Raw genomic sequence first — 8152 nt, 5'->3', positions numbered from 1 at the left:
AGAGTGGGGAGCAGAACAGGCAGATCGAGGAAGTACACTGCTGAGGGGAGCAGCGGGCGGGCCAGGAGAGGTCTGCCACGCCATGTGGTCTCCTCCCGGGCAGGCGGGAATCGAACCCATGCGGAAGTGACTTTTTAGCTTCTCAGTGCAGCGCTTTAACCCGCTGCGCCACCAGGGAGGACCTTTTTCTCTTTTTTCTTTGTCCTTGCTCCCCAACTCTCCTCCCGCCTCCCCCAAAGTAGTCCTTCATCCCATACTTAGAGCAAATTCATATTTCTGGTTTGATTAAAAGTTAAAGTAGGATTTATGAGCTTCTTCAGATAGAAAAACAATACCAGAAGTGTTTGGACTGTAACCCTCTTTTTCTTTTTTAGAACTTAGCTTTTAGGGTCAGGATATTTTTTGTTGGTTTGCTTCAAAAGATTTCTACATGAATTAAAATCTAGTTAGACTGGAGTCCTAGAAAAAATTGAATGCCTTCTTATCAATACCAAATCACAGCTACGTTTTTTAAGCAAAGTTGACTTTCAGTTGCTCTTAACACTTTTCAAAGGTGACATTTCACATTTAGAAGTGCTCTGAAGCTGCAGTTTCAGGAAGTCAGCAGTAGGAAGACTGGCTACATCTAGGATAGTTTTTCAGGTAAGAATTATGCTTCAAAGAAGTAAGAACTGTGTTAATGGTTCTTGTCCTTCTACCTGAAATCCTAGGTTATAAACAGAAGTATTCACCTACTAGTGAGTAGACTCTCACCTAATTATGTGATCCTAGGACAATTGCTTGACCTCTCTGAGCCTCAGATTTCTTATCTCTAAAGAGGAATTTACATAATAAGATAGATGTATCAGTTTTGGTTAAAATTATGAGTAAACCTAAGTCAGAGTTCTCATAAAGTATAATTTTTAGAAAAAAAATTTGAGGGAAAAACCACTTTAAAATGTCCTCCTGGGCCCTCCCTGGTGGCGCAGCGGGTTAAAGCACAGTACTGAGAATCTGAAGCCACTTCCGCATGAGTTCGATTCCCGCCTGCAGCCTGCCCCGGAGGAGACCACATGGCGAGCCAGACCTCTCCTGACCCGCCCGCTGCTCCCCTCAGCAGTGTACTTCGTAGATCTGCCTGTTCTGCTCCCCACTCTGTCTCTGGTGAAGCCTCTCACCGCCCCTGAGCCTCTGGCCTGTACCCCAGTTCTGTATGCACAAATAAATAAATAAATCTTAAAAAAAAAAAAAAAAAATGTCCTCCTGGGTCCTCCCTCGTGGCGCAGGGGGTTAGAGCACAGCACTGCAAGCTAGCGGCAGCCACCTTAGTGCAAGTTTGAGCCTCATCTCTGGAGGTGACCCACATGGCACAGTTCTCTCCCTACCTCCCCTGATTTGCCCGCTGCTCCCCTCAGCAGTGTACTTTGTCGATCTGCCTGTTCTGCTCCCCACTCTGTCTCTGGTGAATCCTGTCACCACTCCTGCCCCTCTGGCCTGTACCCCAGTTCTGTATGCATAAATAAATAAATAAATAAAACTAAAAAAAAAAAACCCTCCCTTGTTTCCCACTTTTTTTTTTTATTTTTGGTTATTTGAAAACAATATGCCCAGGATAAAAGTCTTTCCTAAGTACCAGATGGATGATAAAACTTTGCACTTATCACGGAGCATATTAAAAGCGATGTTCTTTCTGACCTTTTACTTGGTACAGATCTTTCACCCAAATCATGACTAAGTCATTATTATTAGGCTTCAAATCCTATGAAAGGTGTGAAGGTGGCTCATTACAGTAATGATCAGACATTTGAGGGCAAAACGGTTTACCTTGGCATCAAGGTGTACACTGATTCACCAGCACGGAAGATGGCAACAAGGTCTAGCACTCAGAGGGCCTCAGTAGGTGTGCGACCTCCATTCTGAGGCCCAGGCTTCGTGACACCCCGACTGGGTCTTCCTTTCGGATAGCCCCTGACTCATCTTTACGCCCCAATCTATTTAGCTCTTCCAAGTAGTCAAATTGATTTGTTTGCTGTCAGTTCAGGTTGAAGAGCCATTTGGGGTAGAACTGCATGGGGGGAGGAGGGGGGAGGAGACTAAGGTAAGGGTTAGTATTTACGAAACCAGTTTTTGAGTTTTCCCCCTTTGCTCCTTTAAGCACGCGTTACCAAGAGAGCCTAGGACTAGGGGCGCAAGGCTAGGAGCACAGACACAGGGTGTGGAGTCTCTGCGGCGTGGGAGTCGCCGGACGATGGAAGTCACGCACCAGTTCCCTTCTATCACTGCTTGGAACTAGTCAGAGCGTGCGCTCTGAGGGCAGCTCGGGAGCTGGCAAACGGGGTCGTGCAGTCAGGGATTGGCTGTTGGCCTGGCCGTCCACCTACAACCCAGCTCAGCGACGGCCGCCTCAGACTCCGCAGCTCCGATTTCTGTCGCCCAATAACCGCGCCGCATCCTAGTCGGCACGGCGCCGCCGCTGCTGATTGGACGCCGTAGCCTCCCGCCCCACCCACCTCCCGGGGGCCGCTGTGCATTCCCATTGGCTGTCAGCCCTGCCGATCAGTCCACTGCTATCCTCCCCTAAACAGCCTGTCCGGCTGGCGCGTGCTACGGAGGCGGGGCCTCTGGGTTAAGGGCGGAGTTGGGGCGGGGCGGGGGCGGGGCTGAGACTGAGGCCCGCGCCGCGGCCGCTTAGGTCTCTGGCTCTGGACTTCAGCGCAGCATCCTCCCTGCAACCGCTAAGGCTGCTGCACCTGGTCAGGTAAAGAGAGCCTTGTCTGTCCTGCTGGCCGTCTGCTCCGCCTCTTCTCCTTTCCAACTAAAGGCTGCCTGCTCCGCCTCCGAGGGCTTCAGGGTTCCATATCTTCCTCCCTTTTGCTTCTGTTCCTCCAGCTCCTCAACCCAGCGATTCCAAAGTGCGTTGGTGGGGTACCCCCCAGGGTCACCCTAACGCTCCTCACAACAGAACTGTCGTTAACTGTGCCAACCCTCTTCACCCTCCAGTGCAGTCTCATCCCAGCTTGGCACAGGAAGGGTGGAAGGTGGAAGGGCGGGTAGGGGAGAGGGAGAGGCAGAGTTTTATTTTGAAGCTAGATGTGTTAATTCAGAGGGGGCACGACTCATTGGGGTTGGTTTGGAAAAGGAAGCTGCTTCCTGATTATGATAGGCAGTGATTAGCAGGATTTCTGTTGCCACTTTGTACTTATCTTTATAGGTGACATTCAGCAGTACTGTTTTCTTCTTTCTTCTTCTTCATCATCATTATCATCAGCATCATCAGCATCACCGAGACCACCACCGCCATTCTCTTCCTTCATCAGAGCCCTTCGAGTTCTGCAAGGGCAGGCTCTGTTCAGGCATGTAAGTGCTGGCTACCCCCCACCCTCCCATCATAAGTAATGCCCTTGCCTCCTGAGACCAGGGTCAAGTCTTCATTTAACCCAAGTAGGTGGGAGTAGGGTGTGAGTCAGTGGAGTTTCATTAGCCCCATTTGCAATTGAGATTGCTAGAGAAAACCCTTTGCTTCAATTATCTACACTGCTGTTTGCTGACTCGTAGAGAATTTGACATTGGCACTGACATTCCTGATGGGCTGAATGCAGAGCCCAGGGCCTGGGGTACAAACCTGTGCAATATGGTTACTTCATTTAAAGGAAGGTGACTGTCCAAGCATTTAAGAGGAACAGGTCAAGAAGCTTAGCATCTGACTTTCTTCTATGGTGGGCCCAATTATACTAAGCATGATCCATATTTGCATGTAGGATCTGTGTCATCATGTGATATGTCTCCTCAGGGCCCTAAGTTCCTGTGTTGTGTTGTCTAAGGCAGATGACATCTATGGGCATATCATTGAGACTCAATAGTTCTTAGCATTTCTAATCTCACTAGGAAATCACTTGGAGCTCAGACTTATGAGCCCTTTCAGGAGGGAAAACAGAACAGCTAAGGGTTGCATACTAGATTATCTGTCACTGTGGAAGATACTGTTTAAAAGTGTTACCAAAATCCCAGGTCTTTTTGGTCAGAGATAACTGAACCCTTAGTCTCCTTTTTCCCAGCCCAGTAGTACAACCAATGAATAAGATGCTTTTAGAGTGCAGGAATAAGAGTGGTCATTCTAGAGGGAAACAGTGGCTAAAGTTGGGAAGTGGTATGTCATAGTGATTAAATTCATTAATCTGTTACTTGAGTTCAGATCCTGGTAAAACAACTTATTAGTTGAGTGGTTTGGGCAAGTCATTTACCCTCCTGAACTTTAGTTTCTGCTCTGTAAAATGGGGATGATAGTACCGTTACCTGTCTCCTAGAAAAAGTATAAGCATTAAATGAAATAATACAGCTAGGTGCTTAGTAGTAGCTCCCGGCACATAGTAAGTGAGGAATGAATAATTATTGTTAATTACACTGTCAACATGGATAATAAAGACCAGTGTTTTGTCCCTAACATGTGCCTTCTCTCCAGTTGCCTTTCTCCATCCTTTTTAGGTCTCAAACTAATGCAAATAGGGCTGAGAGTCTTCACATCTTCTGATAGGAACCACCTGTGTTTGGACATTTTTTTTTCTCTCACCAGCCTGCACAAATGCTTATTAAGGTGCTTTAAAGAGGCAGCTTTACAGATGATTTCTGGGCCGCTGGGCTTGTCCTAGGCAGCTTCTTTCTCCTTGCCTGGTCAGTGCATTTGACTTGGTAAATTGTGCTTTTTGCATAATCACTAGTGAATGCATTGGCTTCTGCCCAACAGAGAAGCAAAACTGCTTTTCTTCAAATAACCCTGGGAATTGGAGAAACTCAAACTTGCCAGCATGGAAAAATTTGTGTTTTATAATATTTCTCTTCTCTAAAATAATATATTTCTCTTTGCTCCTGTAGAAAACAGAACATACATATTGAATATGTCATTCAGTTCTCGTTTAGAAAGAGGGGTTAACTGTTCTTTGGGGATACTTTAGAGTATATTATTAATTATATTAGCTAGGATCCTTTCTGCTGTATGGGTTAGAAACCCAAGAGAAAGAATCCCAATCAAAAGTGAGAAATTTTGTCTAACATGATGGAACCATGACCAGAATCACATCTCAGTGAGGAAGGTGGTCTACCACAGCCAGGACCTGGGATTCAGATGTTTGTGGTTGCTTGCTCGCTGGCTTGCTTGCTGGCTTGCTTGCTATCTGTCTCATTGTCTTTCTCTCTTTTGGTTCTTTTATTTCTGTTCTTTCTCTATCTTGGCCTTACCATTTTCTATTACAGACCTTGCCCTCTCAGTGCTTTCTGAAGCTCTAACTAGACATTTGTCTCACTCAACTCCCTTCTCTTATAGCTCCAAAGTGAGTCCCAGGGAAGAACAGTGATTGATCCAGTCCTCAGTCACAGAATGGACCCTCCCTTGGACAGATGTTGAGGCCAAGTGAATGGGGTCCTATGGGTGCTCTTGTCTAGGAGTAGTTCTCATATCCCAGCCTCTCTTCTTTTCTGGACATAAAATTTGTGAAAGTGAATCAAAAGGAAGAGGAGGAATGAGAAGAAAGGGAGTACTGGAACTTGATGTAATTAATGATAGTAAATGTTCTGGATAGAGGATTCAGAAACACTTCCCTCCTACCTCATGTACTATGGCCCAAATTCTAGTTTTCTGTAAGGCTTTGAACTTGTACATATATCATCCCAGGTAGTGGTGTATTTTAGATGATCTTGTCTTTAGTGGTTTTCTTATTAAACCTTCACTTCTGTAACTGTGAAAATTCATTAGAGATCTTTAATAATTTACAGTGATTCCAGGGTAGGTAGATCATGTTAGGGGGTTACTCATTTAATCTCTTGTGGGGACCTAGTTTTAACAGGATTCATTATTTTTAGAGGCACATAGTCTCTTAAAATTCAGCTTTATTCCCAGCAGGTTCCAACTTGTGTGTTGACGAGAGTCACTGTCATTAATCTGATTTGCTTGAGCTTGCAGAGATGCTAAAGCATGGGAATTGTATCCTCGTGGAACAAATATGAGCTTGCACCAACAGGCTGGCCTTGTGAGAGAACTGAGATATCCCCGTGTTTAGCGTCTGTGTAGAAGTGCTGACAAAGCAGTCATTTGTAGGCCCTGCAATATAATAATTACTAAAGTGGGCAGATGGAACCAAGCCTGCAAAACTCCTTACCTGACAGTGTCTGAAAGCAAGTGTCTGGGAAAGGGATCCTTCCCTCTCACTGAGGTTTCTTCAGGTTCTCTGGATAGATGTAAATCATGTCTCAATGTAATCTGTATTCCTCTGGTTTTGTGGACTTTGAATATATAATGCTATAGTATTTGTATGGGTTTGTGGGAAGGGGTGAGAGCAGGGGAAGATGTGGTCTTCTCTTCGGGCAGATTCACCAAACTCTCCTGAAATGATCAGACCTCTGTAATTCATCTGTGTAGGCAGGAGGCTACTAGTAGATCTTCTGCTTTTTGTATTTGGTTTTGAAAACCAGTACAACTATTTACTTATCTTTATCAAAACTGATCTGTTCTTTGTTTCACCTTATAAGGATTATATAGATCTTGTCCTTCTACAGGGTCATAGATCATTGTTAAAGGTAACATCTTTCAGGGTGGCACAGTGTGTTGGGTTGCTGCACTGTGGAGCTTTCTGAAGCCACTACAGCACAAGTTCAATCCCCGTCCAGGCGGGTGACCCACATGTTGTGGCAGACCTCTCCTGGCCCCCCCGTTGCTCCCCTCAGCAGTGTATTTCACTAAACTTCCCTGTTCTGCTCTCCACTCAGTCTCTGGTGAATCATCTCACCCCCGCACCTCTGGCCTACACCCCAGTTCTTGTATGCACAAATAAAAAAAATCTTTTGGGAAAGAAAAATGAACACCTTTCAAACTAGACCTCTTTTTACCTTGGTTTTCTGAACCACAGATTACTGGGTGAAATACTGTGGGAGTAGGCCAGACTTTCTTTTTTAAAACAAAAGAAAAACAAACATAAATTTATTGGCCGTGCATCAGCTGACAAATGGAATACGCAGACATGACTTCTTCCAAGGGGTGGTTAGTGTGTGCATTTAAACACCACCTGTGTCTAAAGGAAAAGGAGTTTGAGCTTCTGGGTGGGGAGGCAAGTTATGAAGGTAATGTTGAAAAGTATGGTAAACAAGGTTGTTTAGTAAGATTTGTTCTAGAGATTTAAGTCTGTAAGTTTGCCATACATAAAGAGTTCTTGCTGGTGTGGGAAGATATATATTGTACAAATGGAAATTTCCTTTATAAATGTAATTTTTTTTAAAAAAGATTTATTTATTTGTGCATACAGAACTGGGGTACAGGCCAGAGGTTCAGGGGTGGTGAGAGGATTCTCCAGAGACAGAGTGAGGAGCAGAGCAGGCAGATGGAGGAAGTACACTGCTGAGGGGAGCAGCGGACAGGTCAGGAGAGGTCTGCCGCGCCATGTGGGTCACCTCTGGGGCAGGCGGGGATCGAACTCATGTGGAAGCGGTTTTTAGCTTCTTAGTGCTGTGCTTTAACCTGCTGTGCCACCAGGGAGGGCCCTGTAAATTTTCTTTACCAAAGGGAAACATGCACTTTTCCTCAGTCTGCTACTCACTGGCCTTAAAGTCAGAAGTATCTATATGCCAAAGAGGCATATTTTGCTTGAGCACTTTCTGGTGTCCCTCATTCTGTCCTTGGAAACATCCTTTATATTTTCAGGAAGTTTTATATTTCAACAGCCATGCTGGCAACTACAGAGAAATTGGGGTTAGGATTTACAAAAATAAAAATCTAGAAAGATAAAAACGAAACAAACAAACAAGCATGGATTGGGACAGGAATGAAAAAATGGCCAAGGATCAATTTGCACACGCAGTTTCCAACCTCACGGAATCAGTCTCTCCGTCCCAAGAAGTCAGTCAGTTACCACCAAGCAAAGGGTCTAAAGCCTATCGCCAAGTCAGGATATCTCTCCTTGGCTCTGGATCCTAGCACCACAGATGTAAACAAAGACATCTTTGAGGCAACAAAAGAAAAAAGTAAACAAGTTATTTTAACTAACAGGGGAGTGGGAGGACTAGCACTTAGGATAGAGGGAGAGAGGGAAAGACCAGCTACCAACTGATGTTGGGAGGTGGAGTTGCAGCTACAGGAGCTGGTCAGGTGCATCAGAGGCCTGTTGCTGCAGGGGTGGGGGGGAAGGGGGTG

This window comes from Condylura cristata, unplaced genomic scaffold (genome assembly GCF_000260355.1).
Source record: "Condylura cristata isolate star-nosed mole 26May11 unplaced genomic scaffold, ConCri1.0 scaffold00023, whole genome shotgun sequence".
NCBI classification, from domain to species: domain Eukaryota; kingdom Metazoa; phylum Chordata; class Mammalia; order Eulipotyphla; family Talpidae; genus Condylura; species Condylura cristata.
This window is presented reverse-complemented; position numbering follows the sequence as displayed.